This window comes from Lontra canadensis, unplaced genomic scaffold (genome assembly GCF_010015895.1).
Source record: "Lontra canadensis isolate GAN:19392208 unplaced genomic scaffold, GSC_riverotter_1.0 scaffold78, whole genome shotgun sequence".
Taxonomy (NCBI): Eukaryota; Metazoa; Chordata; class Mammalia; order Carnivora; family Mustelidae; genus Lontra; species Lontra canadensis.
The window spans coordinates 5,074,767-5,101,474 of NW_022631072.1; the positions used below are offsets into that span (position 1 = coordinate 5,074,767).

Sequence of the window (26,708 nt, forward strand, 5' to 3'; positions counted from 1 at the left end):
TGGAAGTCCTACATGTCCCCTGATTGTCTGTCAATCAAGCTATCAGCAGGGGCTGAGATGTCATAAATGTCCACTGTGGGAATAAAGCTGAACACGTATATAGTCCTTTTCAGCATTCCTTCTGTGTTTTTTTTGTTTTGTTTTGTTTTGTTTTGTTTTTTTTAGGAAACATCCTTTTGTTCTAAAGTAGTACATCAGCTGGGACCCAGCCTTCCACACTGCTTTGGAAGCATGCCCTTTGGGTCTATATTGTTCTCTTCCCTCTCATGTATATGGCGTATTCCATGGCACTTATCTCCAGAATAGCATCTAGAAAACTGGTAATGGTTGCACATGCACACCAAGACCCCAAACTCTTAATTCAGATGGAAAGCAAGAGCCTAATGTTTGCTGTATTAGTTTCCTACGGCTGCTGTAACAAATTATCACACATTTGGCAGCTGAAAGGTCAGAATCCGCAATCAGTTGAATGAGCCAGAGTCAAAGTGTCAAGAGGACTGCACACCTTTTGGTGACTCCAGTAGAGAATCCTTTTCCCTCCCTTTTCCAGCTTTTAGAACTGCATTCTTTGCATTCTCTGGCTTTGGGATCCTTACTCCATCTTCAAAGCCAGCAGTGGAACATCATTGTTCAATGTCTTATTTCCTTCTTCTGAGTCAAATCTCCCTTTGCTTCCCTCTTATAAGGACACTTGTGATTGCATTGAAGGGCCACCCAGATAATCCAAGATATCTCCCCATTTCAAAGTCCTTAACTTAATCATATCTGAGAAATCTCTTTGGACACGTAAGGTAACATTCATAGTTCCAGGGATTAGGATCCAATATCTTTGGGGGCCATTATTTAGCCTACCACACTGTGGCAAATGCATGTTCTCTTATAGTGTCTGTCTTCTGCTGAGGATCTGAAATAATCTTCAAGAAAAGTGCTGGATCCCCTGGTTCCGCTGCATATTTTGGATCCAGGATAACCCACTTCACACTCTTATGGAAAAAAGGGGTAAAGAGTTAATCAGTGCAGAGAGCACTTCACTAGAGACAAAATGAACAATATCTTTCATTTAGCATTTTAGCAAACCAGGGTTCTAGGTTTGCAGGCACTGGAAAAAGAACTTGGAAGTGACCCACGAGTAATGATCACACACCAGATTCACTCAGCCTCTGCAAGGCCAGTGATGAGTACAAATGGCAGCCCACAGAGCCTCTGTCTAGAATGTTTAAAAATACAAATAAAAATAACACAACATTAAGTAAAATATGTTCTTTCCTCCTACCTTGATCAACAGACCTTCACAATGACATGAAAGCCATATTTGAATTTCAAAATATGGATTCCCCATGGTTCATCAGGGAACTGTGAGAAAGTGTGTAGGAAGCTATCCATAACCCCCGACCCCTGGTTGTACCCTCCCTTCCCCGTCTCTTCCTATCTCCTCACCAGCATGTTTAAGGGTTCACATTCACCTGTGGACACTCTGACCCATGCTTCCCTCCAGCCTCTCTCCCCTATAAAGAGCTGCCCCTTGGCCACACTCAGGCCTACGATTAGCTCAGCAGCAGCACTGCATGTCCTTGGATAGGCAGACCAGAGAAAGAGGACTGGGCAGGCTCTGAAAGAGGCTTGCCACAATTTGTGCAGGGAATTTAGGGTTCCAGTTACCTAGATCATGAACTAGAAACTGTGCTTCTCTGGTGAAGAGCTACTCCCAGTTGTTGTTGTTGTTGTTTAAATGTCCACTCTACTGTGGACCAATACTTTTGTAAAATACAATTAAAATGTTCAAGAAGTATCGAATTGTCATAGAAAGTATGGAACATTTACCCTTACTTTCTGTATTTATCTCACCATGGACCAGTAGTAACAGACCATATGTTGTGTACTACCAGCCCGAAGATGAACATGGGTGAACCAGTGTTCTAAGCTGTCACCTCAAATCACCATATATGTAATGGCTTACAACAGCAGGTATTTATTATTTGGTAGTTTCCAGGGGCCAAGAGTCCATGCATGGCTTAGCTTGGTCTTCTGCTCAGGATCTCATCAGGCTGCAGTCAAGATGTCAACCAGAGCTCAGGTCTCACCTGAGGCTCAGGGTCCTTTACCAAGCTCATTGGTTATTGGCAGAATTCAGTCCCTTTAGGCTGTAGAACCTGTGACAACTTGCTTTTCCAAGGCTAGTAGGAGAATTTTTCTTCTTAGCAAGGGCTCAGTCCCCCTTTTAAGGGATTTTGCCTGATTAGGTCAGAACCACCCAGGACAGTCTCTTGATTGACTTATAATCAACTGATTGGAAGCTATAACTACATCTCCCAAGCCCTTCACCTTTGCCATATAATATAACCTAATTGCATGAATGACAACCATCATACTAATAGGTCTTGCTGCATTCAAGGAAAGAGGAAAATAGGAATCTAGTGTACCATCCTAGATTTCTTCCTACCAAAGTAGACTTAAGATTGTATGTCCTTTTGTGTCTGTGACTCCTCCCCTCATAGAGACAGGAAGACAAGAGTATGACCCTTAAAAGTTCAGGGCCCAGGACAGGGGCCCCCCAAGACCCAGTTCACCTTCCACAATAGTTTAGGATTAGAATTGTACCAACATCCCCTTCAAAAGCCCAGATAGCAATGCTAAAAGACACTCCTCCCAAGGACTATTTGGTTGCTTTCTTTTCAGTATTTCTTATTTCTCTATAATCACAGTAGTTGTTTATGAACATGACAGTATTTTCACAGCTGTATGAAGTCCATATTTCATAATTCTGGAGTTGCCAACAGTTGGTCACTTGGATATTAACATTATCAGTAAGATTTCCAGAGCTCCGATTCCATCTCTGTTAGAGGCTAAGGATTCACCTGGGCTCCTTGTTCGCATCACTGTGCCTTCCTAGAGATTACTGCAGGATCAGCCTATGAGCATCATTCTGATTCAATACATGGTGATATGCTATACGTGGTATGAGAGCCTAATGCAAAATGACTGGTTTATTAAACAAGCTAACAGGAAGTTACACATTCAAGTGAATTTTGGCCTTCAGTATAATACTGTTAGAAGACCATACTCTTACACCAATGAAGCTTCCATTGCACAAATCATTTTAGGAGTTTCTCTTTGGAATAATCTTCAAAAGCCTGTGGCATACCCTATTTAAAAATCCATGGGTAGCAAATCTTTATCCATTGATAGTGGATTTTATTTTGGTGAAGAACCAATGTTGTTCAGATCCAAAGGTCATGATCAATTTGTTAGTGATCTGGCTAGAATTATAAGAAAAAAAATACATGTCAAAGTGCTTTTTCCAAGTTGCTCAAACCATTTGTTAATGTACTCCCAAAGTATTATATACAATGACTAAACTGTTGTGAATAGGACTATAGCCTACCATTGTAACTTCTTTGAATAGTTTCCGAGCACTGCTTTATAAAATATTAAGGGGTTATATCTATGAAACAGAGAGTAGAAATTTTTTTTTAAAGATTTTATTTATTTATTTGACAGACAGAGATCACAAGTAGGCAGAGAAGCAGGCAGAGAGAGATAGGAGGAAATAGACTCTCTAGGCATAGAAGCAGGCAGAGAGAGATTGGAGGAAGCAGACTCTCTGCTGAGCAGAGAGCCTGATGAGGGGCTCGATCCCAGGACCTGGGATCATGACCTGAGCTGAAGACAGAGGCTTTAACCCACTGAGCCACCCAGGCGCCCCGAGAGTAGAAATATTTTTTAAGATGAATTGTCTTTACAACTATCATATGATCTCCCTGATATGAGGAAGTGGAGATGCAACGTGTGGGGTTTGAGGGGTAGGAAAAGAATAAATGGAACAAGATGGGATCAGGAGGGAGACAAACCATAAGAGACCCTTAATGTCACAAAACAAACTGAGGGGGGCGGAGGGTAGAGGGAGTAGGGAGAGGGTGGTTGGGTTATGGACACTGGGGAAGGTATGTGCTATGGTGAGTGCTGTGAAGTATGTAAACCTGGTGATTCACAGACCTGTACCCCTGGGGCTAATATACATTATATGTTTATAAAAAAAAAACTTAAAATTTTTTAAAAAAAGATGAATTGTCATTAAATTAAAGAAATTGAGGCTTACAGAATGTGTTTTCAAAGATCTCAGAGCTGGTAAATGGCCGAACCAAGATTTGAGTTCAGATTTTCCAACCCCAACTCCAGAGATCTTACCATTAAACCAGGAAGGTAGATATAGACATATAGCACATGAGTTCCCACTGTGTCCCATCGTGCTCATGGCAATCTCGACAGTAGATGCAACCACTCTTTCCTGCTGAGCTGGATCCAGCTCGTCATGGCACCCAACCAATGATGTGGAATTGATTCTGAGCTTGTCTTTTTGCATTATACCTTTTGAACATTTGATAGACAGCACTCATTTGAATGTACAGTTTCCGGTATGTTTGTTTACAAATTAGCCACATAATGACACAGTTAATGACTCTGCCTCTTGGTATTTATTCCAGGCCTCGAAGCCTTAGGATGGTTTGGGGCAGAGTCAATCCAGGTGTTTTCATTCATTTATATTCCTCTCTAGAGATCCTGGAGAGCTGTGCCAGAACACAGACACACACAAACTTATCTCTGAAGACGTTCTTGCTTCCCCGAGTTGTCTAAGTATGTCTCCCGACGGCTTACTGAAGAGCCACAGCCCAGTGTGAAACTAATACCTTCTGAAATGGAGTAACCACCTGGCTTTTGGCCATTTTAGGCTGTGTCTGATTCCACATGTGCCCATTTGTTTAAATTATGTTATTTTGTATTTAAATTTGTGTTTAGTAAAGCAATCTGACAGGTTTCTGATAGTTACTTAGATCTCAGTTGAGGCCGATTTGCATTTTCCAACTGCCAACTACTTATTTTGACTTCAGGCTTTTAACAAGTAAGTGTTTTTCAAAGACCACCTGGGGACTCCTGATCAGAACCATTTGGAGAATTTTTAGTACCCTAGATATTGTCTGGTGTCCGATGACATTTCTTAGGAATATGAATTTTTAACAAGTTCCCTGGATGATTTAAGATTATTTAAGAACCGCTGCTGTTTCCTTGTTCCTACCAAAATGTAGACAATTATGAAAGACTGTTGCTCTTGCCAAAGGAAAATTTATATCTATATCTACATCTGTATCTGTGTCTTTAATTCTTTAAAGCTAGCGAACAGTGAAGAGCTGTGGACACAAAGAAAGGTAAATGAACTAAATTCCTGAGAATACTGGACCCAGAAAAAAGAAAGTATTGGAGAATTTGAAGACAAGTCAATACAAATGATCTAACAAAAAGTACAGAGAAATTAAAAATATTAAAGGGGCACCTGAGTGGCTTAGTTGGTTAAGTCTCTGACTCTTGATTTCTGCTCAGCTCATGATCTCAGAGCCATGAGATCAAGCCGTGCTTTGGGTTCTATCCTCAGTACAGAGTCTGTTGGAGATTCTCTCCCTCTTCCCCTACTCCTTCCCCTGCTCTCACATGTGTGCACACGAGCTCTCTCTCTCTCTCTCAAATAAATAAATAAATCTTTTTTTTTTTTTTTTAAAGAAAAGAAATAGTAGAATCTGGAAAACATTGGAATACCACCATTAATGTTGAACAACAACAACAACAAAAAACAAATATCAACCTAGACTTCTACCTCCAGAGAAAAGATACTTTAAAATAAGGAAGAAATAAGGACATTTGCAAACAAACAGATCTGAGAAGATGTGTTACCAGCAGATCCACAGTATAGTAAATGGGCCATTTTGTTTACATCACTACAGTCTCTAAAGACTTTTGTGAATTAAAGGGAAGTTATGCCCAATAGCCTGAATCTACAGAAAGGAATGAAAAGCACTGGAAAAAGTAAATATGTCAGTAAATAGAGAGGACAATTTTTCACCCTTTAAATTTTTAAAAGATACTTGAAGGTTTAGATAAAAATAATAGCAAGTATTGTGGGGTTTTGTAACATATGTAGAAGTAAAACATATAACAAAATAGTGCCAAGGAATGAAGAGGGTAAAATGGAATTAAAGTGTTTTAAGGTTATTACTTTGTCCATGAAGTGCTATAATATTTATTCAATGTAGACAATGATATATTAAAGTTGCATACTGAAGACCTAGAGCCACCATTCAAAAAAATAGAGACATAGTTAAGATCTAGTACAGGAGATAAAAGGAATATAAAATTAATAATCAGGGACACCTGGGTGGCTTCGTGGGTTAAGTGTCTGGCTATGGATCTCAGCTCAGGTCTTGATCTCAGGGTCATGAGTTTAAGCCCCACACTGGGCTCTATGCTGTGTGTGAAGCCTACTTACAATAAATAATAAAATAATAATAAATAGGTCTAAGAGAAGGTAAAAAAGAAGAAACAAAGAATATGTGAGATAAGTAGAAAACAAAGCAAGATTATTCATAAACCCAACCTATCAGAAATTACATCAAACATAGAGACTAAGCATTTCAGCTAAAGGTTGAGATGTATAGACTGGACTTAAAAAGTGGCAACCATCTATGTGTTATTTATAGGACATGAACTTTGTTGATTCTGTTGTTTTGGGAAGGAATGCTGATAGCTTTTTTCCAGTCCTCTCTATCTTCACTTATCTTTTATATTCTTACTGATTCCCTTTTTGCTACTTTTTCTAAAAATTATTGAGAGAGGAGGGTTGAAATCTTTGATGAAAACTGTCCAGTTCTCTATTTTTCTTTCAGTTTTATCAGTTTTTCTTTTCGTCTTTTCTCCTTTGTCTATTATTAGGTACATACATGTTAAAGATTGCCATGTGCTCTTAATAAACTGACCTCTTCATTATTGTGAAACATTCTTCTTTATCCCTGGCAATATTCCTTGTGATGAACTTGACTTTGCCTTGTTTTATTATGTATACACCAGCTTTCTCTTGTTTAGTGTTTGGCATATGTGTTGTTATCTTTTTTTTTTTCTTATCTGTGTACATCTTTATTTAAAGTGCTTATATACACCACGTACACTAGAACATGCTCTTTTTTGAAAAATCTGATCTGACAATATCTGGCTTTTAACTGGAGTATTTTGACCATCAACTGACATAATTATCTATAAGGTTGGGTGAAATACATCATCTGCTCTTTGTTTTCGATCTGTCCCATTTTTTTCTTTTTTCTTCTTTGCACCTTTGTTGTTGTTGTTGTTATTGTTGTCCTACTAGCCTGGTTATTTTATTTCTATTAAACTTTAAATGTTATAATAGTATTAAGATTTCTAGAACAGGTGCCAAATAGTATAGAGAGTTCTGGTATACCTGGCTCCCAGTTTCCCTTATTGTTAACATCTTACATTTGTATGATACATTTGTCACTACTGCTGAACCAATATTGATACATTAGAATTAACTATGGGTCATAGTTTATTCAGATATCCTTACCCTGTTTCTAACACCATACCTGACACCATGAGGAAGGAACAGACACTGACTTATTTAATCCTCAAAATGGGATGACCTTTTTATTATCCCCACTTTACCAATAAGCCAACCGAAAAATTCAGAACTTAGTAGTAGTAATAACGATAATAAATAGTTAGTACTTTCTGAGAACTACGGTTCCAAGCACTTTACATGTATTAATTCTTTATGTCTTCACCACAACCTGACAAAACACTTTTCTATTAGCCCCATTTTACAGGGAAAAAAAAAAAAAAAAAAAAAAACTAACTTCAACAGAAAGGATTCCAAGGGCTGGCGCTTAAACCCAGATCTTTCTCTCCCTCCCACTTTTTTACCAGGTGCCTCTTAACTAGCAAATTAAAATGCCATTTTCATTACTCAATCTTTAGGCAAATATTTGGGAACCTTCTATATGCTGTTTATTGGTTGAGGCACTGCTGGTCCGGTAGTAAGTACTACAAAATCCAGGCCCTCATGGTACTTATATCACACAAATATAAGGCAATGTTATTGTGTTAACATGCAAAATGTACATGTCTACCTGGAGTAGCCTCTTTCATTCACGACCACTTCTGAGAAGATGTTTTGTCCTCAAGGCATTGTGCCAACAGTAGTCTATGGAGCACAGTGTTGGTTTCACTCAGTTTGCTGGCTGCCTTATCTCAGAAGTCAGGAAACAGTGACCGTAGGTAGATGTGTCCTTCTAAGAACCGGAGGGGTCCTGTTCACAATACACATCTCTCTCTCACTTATATTGTTCCTGTCAGGCGTTTCAGTCTCAACTGTCCTCAGTGGCACTGCTCTTAGCACCTCCTCACCGAGAGGAGTCAATTTCTGGGACACCCTAATCGGGACCCCAAGGATGGGCTAACCATGCCACAAGACGCTGTTGTGAATGGACGTGATGCCCAGGATACACAGAGAAGAGGAGAAATCTGAAAGCCAGTGAGAAAAGGAGCCAGCAGTCCGTGTGGGTTGGGTGGAGTGTGCCTACTTTGGGACTTGTTGTGCAAGGGCATGAATCCCCTCAGGGCTTAAGCCACCCTCAGCTGGGTCTGTGGTTACTTGCAGCTAAAAGCATCCTCACCAAGACTGCATCGCAAAGACCCCTTTGTTATTAAGAGCATGTACGCCTGGGAATCTTTGCTATAAATCACCCCACTTCCCGGAGGTACTAGCCAAGGAATTCTCCCACAAACCATTGAAATTCCCAGTCTTTGTGGTCAGATGCCCTCTGTCTGCCCTCTTCTCTCCTTAGCTTTATTCCTTCAGACAACTACTCAAAGACACTTGGTGCACTGAAATCACTCTAGCATTACCAAAGGCTATGTGATGCTGATTGGAGACACTTGAAGAAAAATAAAGCTTTGAACTAAAGCATGTTTCCTAGTGTTATTGAACAACACAAAAATAGGACCTACTTAGCCATGCACTCCCACTGTGTTATTCATCGTCTGGCTGCATTGGTGTGTGCCAAAGTGCTTTTGGGGGCCTCCGGAGCACTTCTTTCCTTTCCATTCCTTCCCTTGACTGCATTCAAAAGAACCAAAAACAAACAAGGCATTTAATTACTAAGGGTTATTCATTATTTTGTTCAAAGCCTAAAAGCTCGAAAGAATCAGAACAATTTATTTTCTGAACTCACTCATCACAGTTTCCAAACCGGCCAATGTGGCCCAATCTTTAGTACTTATTGAAAATGTTCTTTCACTGTAGTGAAAAAGCTGTAGTACCCCCATGGACCAATGTCACGAGATGAGCCTGTGGGCTGGGTGCCACGATTCAATCTGTGTCAAAAGATGTGCAGAGAAGACTGCTTGAGAGTTGGGAAGCAACTTTATTCTAGGAAGGCCAGTCAATTCCAAATTAACAGAGTAGGCAAAGTAGCCTTTGCCTACAGCAGAAAGATGATCTCTCCTGCTTTGTCAACTCCAGAAATTGCATTTATTCATTTTTGTCACAGTACGCTCAGAAAAGTATAGAGAATATAAAAGCAACACTTAGATAGTAACCATAGTGATTTCACAGATGCGCTATTTTGCCATATTTCTGTCATGTATAAATATCACGATGGATATCTCTATTTGACCCATGGAATAAATTGTCAAGTTAAACTGATAGTCCCACTTCCATGTTTCTCTTCACAGGGACATTTACAATTAAACCTTTCACTTCTGAGTCTTCTGCAACTATGATTTCCAAACAGAAGAGACAGGTTCCAGAAGAGACCATAAATATTTCAAATAGGACTTCAACAGAGCTTTGCTCCTGCCTGAAGGTGGGCTAGAGCTGACAAGGGAGTCTGTGTGGACATTAATATGGGACATTAAGGAGAGATAAACATCCTGGAAGCAGGAGAGTGCCTAGATCTGAAGATCATGGGCTTCGGGGAGACGGAAAGTCTAAAGTTACTTTTACTTTATTGATTTCCTTTAATGTAATCACATTCCGAGATTTCATTTATAAGCATCTCCATTTTAAATAACATCCATACACAATCTGAATGGCAGAAGTTCAGCAACTCAACTCCTCTCTGTCCCCCTAGGTAGCTGACATGCACTGTCACATCCAACCATTATGGGGCTTGAATGACTTTTGTTTTTTCCCAATAAGAACATAATAAAGTTCCCCCTCGGCTCCCATGCCAGCTATATAGGCTTGGAATTTCTTTTCAGAGCACTTACAGATTTTTGTAGATTTTCCCTGGTTTACAACCATCCTAGAATAAAAGCAGAGTTCAAAACAGGGGTAAGCACAACATGTTGATAGATACGGATATACTTACCAAGAGCTGTCTCAGGAACAGTCAGTCTCCTTTCCCAGGAAGAAAGATGGAAAACAATTGCTTCTTGATCTCACTTTAAAGCAAAGTCATGTATTTTTCCCTCTTAATTCTTAAGCATCCTATCTTGGTAAAGCTTAAGAAATAAAAAATAAAAAAATAAGCTCTGGAAACAGTTGAGATGGTTACACAAAATTGTATATAAACATAATGCTACTGTATTGTACACTTGAAAATGATTAAAATGGGCAACGTTATATTTCCCTACAGTAACAAATTTAATGAAACTAGAAATCACAAAATATTTAAAGAATAGTAGAACAACAATTACAAATGAAAGTGTGGGAAACTAACATTTTATCCTGTCTTTTGGGCAAAGAGAAAGTCTTTGACAAGATAGAAGTCTACGGGGGTGCCTGGGTGGCTCAGTGGGTTAGGCCGCTGCCTTCGGCTCAGGTCATGATGTCAGAGTCCTGGGATCGAGCCCCGCATGGAGCTCTCTGCTCAGCAGGGAGCCTGCTTCCTCCTCTCTCTGCCTGCCTCTCTGCCTGCTTGTGATCTCTCTGTCAAATAAATAAATAAAATCTTAAAAAAAAAAAAGATACAAGTCTACATAGAGTTTATAAATATCAGGTGTAGTTCTATTTCTTTTTTTCTTTTTTTACATTTTTTAAAGATTTTATTTATTTATTTGACAGAGAGAGACAGCGAGAGAGGGAACACAAGCAGGGGAGTGGGAGAAGGAGAAGCAGGCTTCCTGCCAAGCAGAGAGCCAGATGCAGGGCTCGATCCTAGGACCCTGGGAACATGAGCAGAAGGCAGATGCTTAACGACTGAGCCACCCAGGCACCCTAGGTGTAGTTCTATTTCTTAAACACTCTGTTGATTGAAGTACACTTATGCTTTTTTTTAAAATTTTTTAATAAACATATAATGTATTATTAGCCCCAGGGGTACAGGTCTGTGAATCGCCAGGTTTACACACTTCACAGCACTCACCATAGCACATACCCTCCCCAATGTCCATAACCCCACCACCCTCTCCCTACCCCAGTCCCCCCAGCAACCCTCAGTTTGTTTTGTGACATAAAGAGTCTCTTATGGTGGGGCGCCTGGGTGGCTCAGTGGGTTAAAGCCTCTGCCTTCGGCTCAGGTCATGATCTCAGAGTCCTGGGATCGAGCCCCACATCGGGCTCTCTGCTCAGCAGGGAGCCTGCTTCCTCCTCTCTCTCTGCCTGCCTCTCTGCCTACTTGTAATCTCTGTCTGTCAAATAAATAAATAAAAACTTAAAAAAAAATTTTTTTAAAAAGAGTCTCTTATGGTTTGTCTCCCTTGCGATCCCATCTTGTTTCGATTTATTCTTTTCCTGCCCCCCCAAACCCCCAACGTTGCATCTCCACTTCCTCATATCTGGGAGATCATATGATAGTTGTCTTTCTCTGATTGACTTAGTTCACTAAGCATGATACCCTCTAGTTCCATCCACGTCGTTGCAAATGGCAAGATTTCATTTCTTTTGATGGCTACATAGTATTCCATTGTATATATATACCACATCTTCTTTATCCATTCTTCTGTTGACGGACATCTAGGTTCTTTCCATAATTTGGCTATTGTGGACATTGCTGCTATAAACATTCGGGTGCACGTGCCCCTTCGGATCACTACATTTGTATATTTAGGGTAAATACCCAATAGTGCAATTGCTGGGTCGTAACGTAGCTCTATTTTCAACTTTTAAGGAATCTCCATGCTGTTTTCCAGAGTGGCTGCACCAGCTTGCATTCCCATCAACAGTGTAGGAGGGTTTCCCTTTCTCCGCATCCTCGCCAGCATCTGTCATTTCCTGACTTGTTAATTTTAGCCATTCTGACTGGTGTGAGGTGGTATCTCATTGTGGTTTTGATTTGTATTTCCCTGATGCCGAGTGATGTGGAGCACTTTTTCATGTGTCTGTTAGCCATCTGGATGCCTTCTTTGCAGAAATGTCTGTTCATGTCCTCTGCACATTTCTTGATTGGATTATTTGTTCTTTGGGTGTTGAGTTTGCTAAGCTCTTTATAGATTTTGGATACTAGCCTTTTATCTAATACATCATTTGCAAATATCTTCTCCCATTCTGTCAGTTATCTTTTGGTTTTGTTGACTGTTTCCTTTGATGTGCAAAAGCTTTTGATCTTGATGAAGTCCCAATAGTTCATTTTTGCCCTTGCTTCGCTTGCCCTTGGTGATGTTCCTAGGAAGAAGTTGCTGCGGCTGAGTTCGAAGAGGTTGCTGCCTGTGTTCTCCTCAAGGATTTTGATGGATTTCTTTCTCACATTGAGGTCCTTCATCCAATTTGAGTCTATTTTCGTGTGTGATGTAAGGAAATGGTCCAATTTCACTTTTCTGCATGTGGCTGTCCAATTTTCCCAACACCATTTTTTGAAGAGGCTGTCTTTTTTCCATTGGACATTCTTTCCTGCTTTGTCGAAGATTAGTTGACCATAGAGTTGAGGGTCTATTTCTGGGCTCTCTGTTCTGTTACATTGATCTATGTGTCTGTTTTTGTGCCAGTACCATGCTGTCTTGATGATGACAGCTTTGTAATAGAGCTTGAAGTCTGGTTTGTGATGCCACCAATTTTGGCTTTCTTTTTCAATATTTCTTTGGCTATCCGAGGTCTTTTCTGATTCACTCATGCTTTTCGCTTTCTAAACCAGGGAAAGAGCAGGATATCTTATGCTTAAACCATAAGCAATTCCAAATTTAAAATATCCCTCTTGGTTTAAAAACCCTCTTTGCTGTTTCTTCTCTCTGAACATCCCCATTATCAGTCATCTGGTCACCTAAGTTCACGAGGCATTATTTGACATTAAAAAAAATACAATTTGGGGGCACTTGGGTGGTGCAGTCAGTTAAGTGTCTGAATCTTGGTTTTGACTCAGGTCATGATCTCAGCATCCTGAGATCAAGCTCCACCTCAGGCTCCACGCTCAGCACGGAGTCTGCTTGGGATTCTCTCATCCCTCCCCACTGTGTGCACACACACGTGCTCTCTCTCTCTCTCTCCCTGAGATAAACAAATAAATCTTTCAAAAAATACAATTTTAACCTGTTTTAGATCATCCTTGTTTACCTTGATATGTTTTCTCCATGGGCACCTCATGTAGATCAGGTTCCTGTGGAAAAGCCCTAACAAAGCCGTATATGGAATTTTGTTAAACATTCAGCATCTGTTTCCCAAAATTCACTAGTAAAGAACTCAAGAAAGGTAATAAGGTGACCCAGTTCATTTTATTGTAATGACCTGTCGCCTGGGAAATGTGCACCTTGTGTGCCCCAGAAATATCTGACTGTAACTGAATAGAAAAACAAGCCTTTGGAATTTCTCCCTGACATGGCCTTAGTTTACAACCAGCCAGTATATGATGAAAGTCTATGCTGCTTTTCCACATAGGTTATTTTTCCAACTAAAAATTGTTCCCAGCTGCTCTGACCCAGATGTGCTGGCAGTCCTTGGTGTGAGGGCCATTTCACAGGTGATGAAGCCCTCAGACAATAAAGTTTACACAACTTGTATGTAGCTGGTCCCCCATACAACCTTGGACTTCTAACACCAGCCCCCGTGCCCCCAAAAAAGGTAGTGATTTCCTGACACTTCACTTAGGGCACAGTGAAAAGGGGATTTCAATGTTACAGACCCAACCAAACGTTCGTAGGCCCCAGGCTTATGAAGCAAGAGTAAGATAAATTACCTAGCTTTCCCCTTCTCCTCAAGAATCCAGCCTGCTATAGCTAAAAATAGCTCCAGACCAGTAAGGAAATGATCAGAAATGGTCTCTGGGATCTGGCTTCCAGGAGAGGTAAGTCGTGGTATCCAAATGGGCCCCCTGAGTTGACATTCATCTTGTTGCTTTACACCATCCTGTTCTAGACTATACCAATTTCACTCTTTGCTTCACGCTTAAATGGAATGAGATGTAGAAGTTGTTGATAAAATTCGTGTAATATTATGTTTCATCAGGAAGTCATAGGACAACCAAAGCAATCGAGGGTGATCAGGGTGGCTATCTGTCCAGGTGTTTCTGGGACAATGCCAGGCAGTTTAACACCTATCAGATGCTTTGTTTTAAAACACCTTATTAATAATACTGGAATCACACACACTGGATGGGCTTAGTCCTGCACTTGGCATTCCCAGCCTCTACCGGTCTTGAACACTACTGTTGAGACACAAGGGCAATACCCTGAGATCTCACTTTTTCTTCTGGTAAACCCAGAAAGAGGACCAGCAACACCCTTTTCTCTTTCCCTAACCATTTCCTGAGAAGGTGTAGCTCTCACCACCTTTGACAGCATGGTAAAATGCAGCATGGCCAGCCACCAGTTCCTAGGGACTGGGTGGTGGTGAGTGATCCCACTGCCCGCCACCCCTCCCTTGTCCCTGCTGGGGGGCCGGGAGGTACACACACCCGCAGGGGCGGTGGGAAATGTGGGAAAGTCCAGGGTAGGGGTAAAGGAGACACGGGCAGGAAACAGAAGCTGAGCGGCCCCCACACAGAGCGCAGACTGCCGTGTGAATACTCTTGCTTACAGTCGTTGTGTCGGTGTATCTACAACTATTATTTATCACCCTATTGGATAACATCTTTTTCTTTCGCAATAGACTCTTGGGGCGGCAATCAGTTTGGAAATATCAAAGCACACATTTAGGGAAAAATTAAATATTAAATATTAAAGTCATTGATAAATGAATAACTGGCATAAATCACTGACCTCTTGATTCTACTGTGGGGACAGCATCATGAAAACCAGCAAACACGATTTTGCTGAAGAAACATCAGCTTTTACTTCGAAAGTGAGTTGGATACATAGGGCACAAAAGATCGCCATCTCGCACTAAGCAGGTGCACAGGTGTGTCTTCCTACACTCTGTGCAGCTGAGCTTTTATTCAGATGCAGTGACCACTCCTCTAAACTGACTTCCTCGCTTATGGGGAGCCCCATATCAGACTCCCCTGGTTGGTGGGGAGCCTGCTTCTCCCTCTCCCTCTACTCCTCCCCCTGCTTGTGCGCTCTCTCTCTCAAACAAATAAATAAAATCTTTTTAAAAAATTTCATCAGTGAAAAGAAACTTGGTTTTTGAGGTGGTGTATTTTGATGGCTACAGAATCCTGGTAGAAACAGTATTCTTACTAATATAAGAACTCGTGGAGCAGAAATGTACTTGGGACTGGGTAGTGGAACATGTATAATTAGTGCTTTTGTTCAAACAAGCTGTGGGGGTCTCTCAAAGGAAATGGAAGCTGAGTTATCAAACTTCACACACACACACAAGTAACTGGATCATAGAATTCTCCTTCTTGCCTATCAAATGACTCAGAATATCTGAGTCTTTACGATAAATGATTTTCTTAAAATCATCCTGTCTTACAACTTTGGGTTGTATTTTGGCCAAAATCATTTGGAAGTCTTCAAAGTACTGAGTAATTTTGGAATTTATTTATTTATTTATTTATTTATTTCTCTTTCTTTCTTTCTTTCTTTCTTTAAAAGATTTTATTTATTTATTTTTCAGAGAGAGAGCGCCCACCAGGGTGAGCAGCAGGCAGAGCGAGAGGCAAGCAGAGGGAGAAGCAGGTGCCCCGCTGAGCAGGGAGCCCGACTCAGGACTCGATTCCAGGACCCTGGGACCATGACCTGAGCCAAAGACAGGTGCTTAACTGACTGAGCCACCTAGATGTCCCTCTTCTTCTTCTTCTTCTTTTTTTCTAAATTCAGCTTTTGAGCTTGAAGTTTTTGGAAATTTGCAATTATTGAAAACCAAGACAAATAAGCAGGACAGTTACATAATTTGCAAGACCTGATACAAAATGAAAATGCTTATTAAAAAATTAAGAATTTTAGGATGGCAACAGCAGAAGAGTCAGCCAAGTGTGGAGCCCATCTAAGTCCTGGGTTCTGTGTGATTGCACAAGTCACAAGCCCATGAAGCCAGTCTGCAAACAGGAAGACGTTGAAATGTACCTCGCAAAAGTGGGGGGAATAGGGCACAATCATGCTCTAATGAAGTATTTTGAAATTCTGTAATTGTGCCCTAGTTGATCTCAACCTGTGAGAAGAAGATTTTGATGGAGCTCCTATTTTTATTTGAATAAATTTAAATTCTATCCCAGAATAGAATGTAATTGAGAAGGTCTATAATTTTGAATCATCTAAATTTGGTAAACCATTCAAAAGAATCATACATAGAGATAATTTATTCAACAAGTCGTATTGTAAAAATATTTGTCAAAAATAGGAACTCTGAATGAAGGCCAAAATTACCTGAGCAAACATCTGGACCAAATTATTTACACTTTTCAATATTTAAAAAAATTAGAATTGAGAATAGCCTTCGTTTAGCAGGATAGCTCTTGCCCCTGTAAAGAGAATATTTTCTCAGTTAAATATATTATGATCTATAGAGAAGTCAATGTAAGTATCAGCAATTTCAAATTTCTTAAGCCCCAAATGCAGACAATTTTGTAGAAAAAGTTAAAAATAACAAAACTATTTAAAAATACATTCTGCAGGGACGCCTGGATAGTTCAGCCCATTGTGCATCCAACTCTTGATTTTGGCTCAGGTCATGACCTCAGGGTCATGGGATCAAGACCCCGTTGGGCTTGTGCTCAGTGCAGAGTCTGCTTGAGATTCTCTCTCCCTCTCTCTCTGCCCCTCCCTGCTGCTCGAGGGAGCCATCTAAATAAATAAAGCTTTTAAAAATACATTCTACAAAAAAACCACCATGACACTTAAGCTAAGAAACGGATTAAAGTACATAAATATGTATTAAGAATAATGATTCTGCTGAAAACTTTTTTAACTTCCAGATCAAATTTGCTTTAATATAACAGATTTATGTACTTTCATTTGTTCAAAAGAACTTTATATTTGAGAAGAGTCCCTGAATAGAACCATTCTGTAGGTCCATCTATGTAAGAAACCAATCTGTTGGTGAGTAAGTAAACTTCTCAGAAAGTTAACATTCCACTTATTTTTATGCCCCCTTTGCTGCTGAGGTATCTTGATCTGGTGACATAGTTCATCATAACCCTAGTCGTGATGACCATGGCCATCACTTGTTAAGCTCTTGGGTGAGCTGACACTTTACAGACATGAGCTCATCTGACTTATAAGACAAGCCTAGGACAGGCAGTGCAGGATCAACCCATTTCACTGCAGAGAAAACTGTGCCTTCAGGTGGTTTGGCCACTTCTCTGGGCTCATGGAGCTGGGAGGAGATCTGAGCCCTGGCCTCCTCCAACTCCCAGACCGTCCATTAGATGAGTTCACCACAGGGTGATTTAAGAGAACCATTGCCCGCTGAGTTTCGAGAAGGAACCCAGATCTTGGATCTGTCTAGACGCAGCTGTCTCTAAACATGACAAGTTTGTGGAGCCCATCAGCGCTGATTCATTCCTATCTTCACTTTCTGGCCCCACTAATAAGAAGTCACAGAAAAGGCTTGTCAGTGTCCAACACTTGTCAATCACTAACGATATCTATGCAAGGCCCTGTGAGCCACCAGTGGGAAATCTGGCTCCTGCCCCCTAGACCTTTCCCCCGAGCCAGAAGAGGGGAGATGTTGGCCATGTGAGTTCCCTGGGGTGACGGACCTTCACATCACCCGATCTCACAGGAGCTCTCCTAGGCAGAGCTTCCTTCTGGGGCCCTCCAGACCACTGACCTGCCTTCCTCTCTTCTTCCTCCTCCTACCTGTGGCTGAGTAGACCACAGCTGTCTGTAAGCCCCTGGTTTGGAAAGAGGCAGAGAGAGAGAGACAAAAAGGCAGAGAGAGAGAGTAGTGGAGGACAGTGACCAGCAGGGCTGGGCTTAGCCCTTCCCAACTCTGCAGAGTGTGAGGACTTGGACTCTTACCACAGACATGAAATTTTCTAGATCAGTCTCTACAGTGTGCTGGTGGAGACACTTCACCCAAGATACCCAGCATGGATGTTAGAGAAAGAAAAAAAAAATGCTTATTAAGTTTTCTGGCAGAAAAATCCCCTTGAGTGAGGAAAATTTTTCATGTTATCATTTCAATATTGTGTGCAGTGAGCTGTGTCTTCATTTAAAAACAAAAGCAAAACATTGCTTGGATAACTGGCCCATGAACTTCGCTCCAAAGAGACTTCACAAATGGAGAAAATTCACCGCAAGTTTTCACTCCAAAACTTACAGTATCGCACCAAACAGATGTGCTTTCCCTTATAAAAGGGGACACAGTATTACGCTGTTTACAGACCAGAGCACACTAATGGAGCCTAGATAAGAACCATCAGGATCCTAATCCACAACCACCGAGTACTCAGAACCGTATTGTGTTACTTAAGTTGGTGCTTTCACAATCCCATCATTTATTCTATCTCTGAGTGGCTGTGGAGAGAGGAAAAGCTCCAAACGGAATCTCCCTAGCTGGAGACTCCGTCTCTCTCCTTTGGTGTCCCCCAGGGGCTGTCGCTCAGTGCCAGGCTTCCAGCTGGTAGCACACAGACACAATGATAGCACCGACACCCACCTGTCCTTGGCAGGCTGGGAGGGATTTCTGGAAAAGGCGTTAAAAGTCTGTCTCCAAAACTTACTTGAAGGTCATCTTCACTCCCCAGGCTAGGAAGGTACAAGATGGGGTTCTTTTGCAGGGAAGGCAAAGAGAATTTTAAGAAATTCCCTTTAGCAGCTGTAAAAAAGATGAAGATCCATCGCTTTTCTCTCCCTCCCAAATTAGCTCTTCCTGAAAATGTAAACAGATCCCATTCAAGGGCCTAAAACAGAAAAGGAAACAAACAGCTTTTTTTTCTGGAGTTGTCAAGCCATTCACATATGCCTGGGTCGAATGTGGCTAAGTGGTGTGTGTGTGTGTGTGTGTGTGTGTGTGTGTGTGTGTGTGTGTGTGTGTGAAAAACCTGTGACTGTCTCCTGGTCTGATACCGCCATCCTCAGAGCCATAACAATAGAGCAGGAGATGCCATGAGGCACGGTCCAGACTCCCCAGCTGGGCCAAGGCTCCCTGCTAGGTGACTGTTAGCCACTGAAGGCTCACGGCTGGGCCTGTCCCAAGGCCTTGCCCTTGGCTGAAGCTGGTGGCCCAAGGTTACCCCTCCCTAAGAACAGCCACCTACAGTGACCAGTCCATGCTGGGCCACACAGGCCAGGCCACCCCAGCTCTCTGTAGGATCATCCTGCCCCTCGTGTTGCCCTGCATGGTAGTTCAACTTCTCCCTCTGTCCCCCCTCGTGTCCCAGGTGGCTCATCGGTGTGACCCATTGAGCATTCCCTACAAACTTCCTGCTCGCAGACCTCCACCTCTGTCTTCCTGGGTTACCCAATCTGGGACACCGAGCCAGGACAGAGCACCTGTGACAGAGAAATCAGGCACTTCGAACACTGTGTCTAATCCATGAGGCACCTCCACAAGGGGGTGGTGTTAGCTTCGTTTTACAGGTGATAAAACCCAGGCTCAGAGATTCGGCGCTCCTTGCCGAGGATCACACAGCATGTAGGCCACAATTCAACATTTGGACGCTGGACTTCAGCCTTAAATTGCACACAATTCACTACTCTATTAGGCTCCCAGTGGTTCTGATCATATTTTTATGGAGGATAAGTTTCATTAAAATAAAAACCAGGGGTACCTGGGTGGCTCAGTGGGTTAAAGCCTCTGCCTTCGGCTCAGGTCATGATCCCAGGGTCCTGGGATCAAGCCCCGCATAGGGCTGTCTGCTCAGTGGGGAGCCTGCTTCCTCCTCTCTCTCTGCCTGCTTCTCTGCCTACTTGTGATCTCTGTCTGTCATATAAATAAACAAAATCTTTTTTAAAATAAATAAATAAAAACAATAAAAACCATATTTTAGAGATGAATGGAGAACATCTATAAAGGGGTAACGTGAGGGAGTATAAATAAATAAGAATAAGTAAGAAGTGTCACTTGGTTAATAGCACTGTACTAATGACAGTTTCCTGGTGAGGATGACAGACTGATTATATAAGGTGTTATCACTGGGGGACCCTGGGGGGCAGGTACAGAGGAACATACGTACCATACTATTTCTGCACCTTCTTGTGAGTCTAAAACTATTTCCAAACAATATGTTTAAATATTATGTATAATTATATTATGGGTAATAATATGTTTAAAAACTTCTAAAGCAAAGAAAGAATGAGATATAAGAGATTCTGATGTCTTAAAATGCTCCTTAAAAGGGGAATTTAAAAGGTATTTCAGAGTAATTGCTACCGAGTGATCTTTATCAGCTCGCAATAAGAATTTAATATAAACACTTGCCTATGACCCACTGACGGCTGAGAGAGACTTTTTCCCCCTTTAAGCTAATGATGTAAGATTAAAGCAGGCCCTAAGTTTCTTTCCTCATTGGGGCTTCAAATAAAACAACCTGCTAGACCATAAACCTTCTCCCCTAAAAGAGTGGAAGAGAATGCTTTTATGACACCTCCTTTTTTCAGGAGGGATTCTAGGCGGAAACAAGGGTGTGATCACAGGTGTCCTGCAATGTTTGCCTGTCCCTATGGTTCTCTCTGGCCCTCTGGGGGACACACCTCCCCACATTCACCTGGCCTTAGCCTCCCACCATTAGAACCTGAATTCCTCCTGGACCCCAAACAAAGGGACCAACCAACCAGCAGGTATCTTCGTAAGGCTGTGGCACACAGGGCAGCTGTCCTGGAAGCCAGCTCATATGGAGTGGCCTTAGGTGTAGGGGGTGAGGAACCAGATGAGACGTGGAGGGAAGGGGCTGATGAGTGGGTTAAAACTCATGCTGGGAGTAGAATGTTTACAACCTGGAGAGGGGGCAGCACAGGTAAAGAGAGGCACGAAAGAGCATGGCCCAATCCCATTCATTAGTGTCTCTGGTCACCTCACGAGAAGGGCCTTGAAGTCATGGGGAGCTGTTTTGCTGATGGTGGCATTCCTGTGTCTTCTGAAATTCTAATTTTTATTTGAAAGTCCAAAACTTATCTTTGGCAACAAGTACCGACTGTTATTTTCTTTGACATGGCAAGCTCTCTTAATTCATTTTCAAGAGAATTTCTGCCAGCTACCCAAGTCTGAACAACCACCAGACGTCTGTCTGTCACTTGCTCCTTCAAGTAAATATGGTGCTGTGTGGACAAAGCAGCTCATTCAGCCCTCAGCATGTATGCACAAGGGCCCTTCCTTGAGACAGCCCTCCTGCTCCCATACACTCAAGAAGCACCCAATGTGTACTCCCCATCTGATCACACAGAAATTTAAAAATACAGGCCTTCATAGGTCATGAATTAACAATTTTACTGCCTAATCAAAAGCATTCATAAGGGAACCGGCTCTTTTATGAGTACGTGATGATGAAGAATCCAGTGTCTAGTCCTAAAGTTTGGTGTCATTGCCTTGACCTGCCTGACCCATGTCACTTAGCATGATACCTTTGAGGTTCATCCATGTTGTCACAAATGGCAAGTTTTCCTCAGGTTGCTTCCATATCTTATGAATAGAGAAGTGCAGGTACCTTTTAGAGTTAGTAATTTTGTTCTCTTCAAATAAATACCCAAAAGTGGAATTGCTGGATCATGTGGTAGTTCTATTTTTAATTTTTTGAGAAACTTCCATATGGTTTTCCATAGTGGCTGCACTATTGTAGCTGCACAATTTACAGTCCCACCAGCAGTGAAGGAGGGTTCCCTTTTCTCCATTTTCACCAACACATGTTGTTTCTTTTCTTGTTGATACTAGCCATTCAAACAGGTGGTAGCGATGCTCATGGTGGTTTTGACTTTCATTTCCCTGATGATGAGTGATGTTGAGCATCTTTTCATGTGTCTGTTGGCCATCTGCATGTCTTTTTTGGAAAAATATCTGTTCAGATCTTCTGCCCATGTACTAACCAGATTGTTTTTCTGTTACTGAGTTGTGAGCTCTTTATATACTTTGAATACTAGTCCCTTATCTGGTATATGATTTGCAAATATTTCCTCCCATTCAGTAGGTTGCCTTTTAATTTTCTTGATGGTACTATTATTGTTGTTGTTGCTGTTGTTGTTATTATTATTATCCCCTTTTAAAGATGAAGAAACTAGGATTGAAAATGAAGACATTAGGGGCTCCTGGGTAGCTCAGTGGGTTAAAGCCTCTGCCTTCAGCTCAGGTCATGATCCCAGGGTCCTGAGATTGAGCCCCATGTTGGGCTCTTTGCTCAGCGGGGAGCCTGCTTCCCTTCGCCTCTCTCTCTGCCTGCCTCTCTGCCTACTTGTGATCTCTGTCAAATAAATAAATAAATTCTTAAAAAAAGAAAAGAAAAGAAAATGAAGACATTAAATAACTTATACCACATACCTTAGCTGGCAGTGACACAGCCAGGACCAAGCACAGATGGTCTGACTCCAGAAAGACTAGTTCCCATGAGGAAGAGAGATACTATCTGCCTCCAGTTTGGGAAATCCCAATTGGTCCACCTCAATCACATGCCCATCCAGGGACTAGCCCCCTTAGGGGCTACCTCCACTGGGGATGGCTCCAATCACAACAGACCACACAATGATACTACTCAGCATGAGAATGATCTATGACAATTCTCAACAATATGGATGATGGGCTTCCTAACATAATCTTGAACAAAGGCAGACCCCAAAGTCCTATAGGTTCCATTTACATAAAGTTCAAAAACAAGCAAAATAATTATGTGCTGTTGGAAGCCAGGGTTGTGTTCACCATTCTGGGGGTAGTTAGTGACCAAGGATAGGGGGAGGGGCAGGGGAGGATGGTAACATTCTGTTTCTTGATTGGTTATGCTTTGTAACAGTTCATTAAGCCTGATGCTTGTACACTATTCTGCAAGAATATTTTTTACTTTCATGAATTTTAAATTTTTATTAAATCTTTTGTGTAAAAAAAAATGGGAAAACTAGGACAAAAGTTCCACGAAGGAGTTTCATTTCACCAGAGTGGCAAGTGGACCTCTCAGGCTGAATAAAGATTTATGTCCCACATCCTAATGGGTAGTTGGAATAATAGTGAAAACCCAAGGATGGGGGGGCATCGTGTTTCAAATGGTTTTAACGAACATTTGTTCAAGTTTCACTCATTAGCATTAGAAAGCAAAAAGAAGGGTCCAGAACACAGAAGCACCCTGTGCATGTGCCAGCTTTTTCCAATGAGGCCGACGGGGAGGCTGCGTGGGCACCGCCTGCCCCTGGCCACCTTGGGGATGGGTGGGCACTTGGCAGAACGGAAATAAGGAGCAGAGCACCGTGCCTTCCTGTAGCTGGAACATTCCTGGGAGCTTTGCCATGCTTTATAGGTTATAGATGGCTTCTCAACCTTTTAAACCCAAGCCCCCTTCTTTGAGAGATGTAAATATCTCACACTTGCCTTTCATGTTACTTGAAATTTCAAAATTAATTAAATATTATGACCAAAAGCCAAGCCAAGCCACAGGACAAAGTGCTGCTTTGTTTTCGAGTGGCGGGCACAGACCTCACGAAGCCCCAGAGCGTGGGTTCTGACCTTCCCCTCCCTGCCTCTTGCCCCCTTGAGAAGCCTCAGTTTATAAATTACAGGCCTTTTCATTTCCTCCAAGGTTTTTGATGAGAGACCTGGGGATGCGGCCACCAGGTGGAAGCCGCACTCAGCATTTATAAGCTCGTGGTGTGGCTTCCCAGAGGGATGAGGGACGAAGCAGCAGACGGACCTGCTTTGCTTCTAATAAAACCCACAACTCCTTACTTATTAAATAAGCATCATTTCATAGCAATGGCTAATATTTATTCGGTGCTTCCCATGTGCCACACACAATGCGAGGTGCTCCCCCGCTACCCCGCCCCACTCAGCATTGTATCCCATGATTCTTGCCACAACCCCAGGGGAGGGGGACATCAGCATCTCTGTTTTGTGGCTGAGAAAGCCTAGACCCGAGTGATGCTGGGCCTGCCTGAGGAAGAGGAAGATCTGGAACGTGGGCCCCAAGGCACATGCCCCTTGGCCGTGAACTACTTGGTAGAGCTGTGATTTAGCCCTTGCTGTTCAACTCCAGAAGCCCTGTGTGTGCACCTCCAATGATGAGAGTAACGGGTGATTGCTTGGACCCAACTTCTAACCAGTGGGTGAAAAGGATGGCAAGGAACCCCCAACCAGAAGGAACTCACTATGAGGGGAGAAGGGTACCAGCTGAGTGACCTCTGATCCCAGTCTATGCCAGGACCTTGATTGTCCAGGGATGACCTATGGTGAGGACCCATACAGTAGGGCCTCTGAGCGGTGCATTAATGACTGGTGAGAGAGCCAACCAAGTAGCGACTGAGCCCTGGTCTTTGGAGGGGAGCCATCTGCTGTCCCTGCCCCTCCAACCCTGAGAAGCTGCTCCTGTCCAACAGGGTCTCATAGCCACACCATGCAAAGCCATGGGCTTCCGTAAAAATCCCATGTGACAGTGAGGCTGATCCCCTAGCTCTTGCAGGGGCTGAAACCCAGGATGACACTCTGGCCATAGACAACACTGGGCATGGGTAGTGCAGGGGGAACTCAAGCCCCTCCTGCACAGAGCAGTGCCCAGGCCTTGACCAGGCCCACTGGGTCTGGCTGGAGCTCTGGCTTCAGAGGTGACACTAGGATGCTGTCCCAGGAGAGGACATAAGGATGTGAATGTGGCTCAAGTTGGTAGATGGTGGTTGAGAATCCTACCACTTTGATTATTAAGAGACACTGGACTTCTTTTGGCCTAAGATAATGAAGGGAGATAAAGAGTTCCCCTATATTCGTAAGTGGATTTGGCTTAGGCACCTCCTTTTCAGCTCCATGAGGAGAATCTCAAAGGTAATTCTTTGAGAGCCGGAGGTCTCTGCTGCCAGAGGGCCGGCACAAAGCTGAAGCCGGTCTCCCCATAAATGAAGGGCCTTGTGCGGTAACAGGGAATGAGCCAGCAGCACCCCTCAGAGTCATGAAGGGCAGTTCCAGACATGGGGGGCCATCTACCTGCATGCGCCAACCTCAAATGCGACATTACCTGCTTTCCCGCCACCACTTTGGTCTCTAACCCACCAACACTGCCTTGAGGTTAACCCCATTCCCTCCCAGACTGCGGACTGACTCCAGAACATTGGGGCTCAGGTCTGTTCTCTCAGAACTGGACTGAGCCTGGTTCCTAAACTTTGGGGAAGACCAAGTGAGATGGATCCGGCTTGAGGACCTGCTGTCTCTGGGCCGTTCTCTTTCCTTCCTTGACTTCTCCTCCTCCTTTATATCCCAAACACAGAAGGGAGGTTTCTGTAATAATAAAGAGATCTCCTACCTGAAAGTAGGGCAGCCACTGAATTATCTCGAAGGGATGCTCACCCCTGAGCAGACTCTCCTTCGCGACTTCGAGGGCCACAGAGACGGTTCACACACCCTCCTGGGAAGAAGGCCACGGTCTGGACGGGTCTCGCGAGAACCTAAAAACCACGCGCCATCTAACCACACGCCAGCTTCCTCCCACATTTAGAAGGAGATTTAAAGAAGTAAACAAACTCTGAAACAATAGGGTTCTAACAGATTTTGAGCGCTTGTAAATCACTTCCTAAAACTAGCAAAAGTGAGTTACTCCAGCTCTTTGCTGCTCAAGACGTGGGCCTCAGACCAAGAGTCTGAGCCTCACCTGGGAACTTGTTAGAAACGCAGAACCTCGGGCCCCACCCGAACCTGCAGATTCAGAATCTACATTTTTACAAGATCCCCAAGTGGTCTGTGTACATATTAAAGCTTGAGAAGTGTGGCTCTAACTCACCCAGAGTCCTTTTTCCCTGGCCAGAGTGTTTTGCTGGACCCTTGCCACACACATTGTCAGATGCCAGAACTCTCCCCACGTGGCCACAGATCTCCGTGGACAATCCCCACCTCCCACATAAGGGCCTGACTTGTTCCTTCCAAGTTTCTTGCGTTCCTCTTGTTCTCTCTACACCCCCAGGGCACCCCCTGCCTATTCGTGACATCACATTAGCCCTTCTGATCAGGCTTCCCTACCTCAATATTCGGATTCAGCCCACTACCTCCTAAGTGATGTCCAGTCTCTCTGGTGTAAGATTCATGGATCGCTTTCTCATTCTCTCATCTCATTGTACACCCCTTCTGCCTTCCACTCCGTTACCCTTTGCAGATTTCTGCTTCTATGTTTTGCAGGGCTTCAACACTGCAATTTATCTCCACTATTCCAAAGCTTTGGTGTCCTTCAACCCCAGGTCTCCTTTCCAGTTCAACATAAACTCCTTCTCTGAACTCCCCCATCAGTATTTTCTTCCTTAGCGCAGTTGTCTGTCTCTGCCTTCTATTAATGCTATCAGAATACACGCCTTCTGTCCCCTGCTAAGTGTGAACACTTGATTAAAGCAGAATCATGCTTTAATCATCTTTGTTCCTAACAAATATGTGAACATACAGTTAAGGTGATTAGTCAAACCTCAAACACGGAACACACAATTCAGTGGCCCCTGGTTTTCCTTATTTTTAGAAG

The 26,708-nt window shown here is 42.7% G+C and overlaps 1 long non-coding RNA gene across 4 annotated transcripts; it reads right to left on the bottom strand.

The window, feature by feature from the left end:
• Window positions 1-4,313: 4,313 nt before the first annotated feature.
• On the bottom strand, window positions 4,314-26,115 carry LOC116881895. Of its 4 annotated transcripts, none has more exons than XR_004385515.1 (5): window positions 25,986-26,115; window positions 10,209-10,341; window positions 9,069-9,236; window positions 8,845-8,953; window positions 4,314-4,365 (listed from the first exon to the last, which is right to left on the bottom strand). It is a non-coding gene; the product is annotated as an uncharacterized LOC116881895 (long non-coding RNA). The 4 variants fall into 4 exon arrangements; XR_004385516.1 differs by lacking the exon at window positions 4,314-4,365 and adding an exon at window positions 25,512-25,653 and having other exon boundaries at window positions 8,814-8,953; XR_004385514.1 differs by lacking the exon at window positions 4,314-4,365 and having other exon boundaries at window positions 8,814-8,953; window positions 9,069-9,210.
• Window positions 26,116-26,708: the final 593 nt, after the last annotated feature.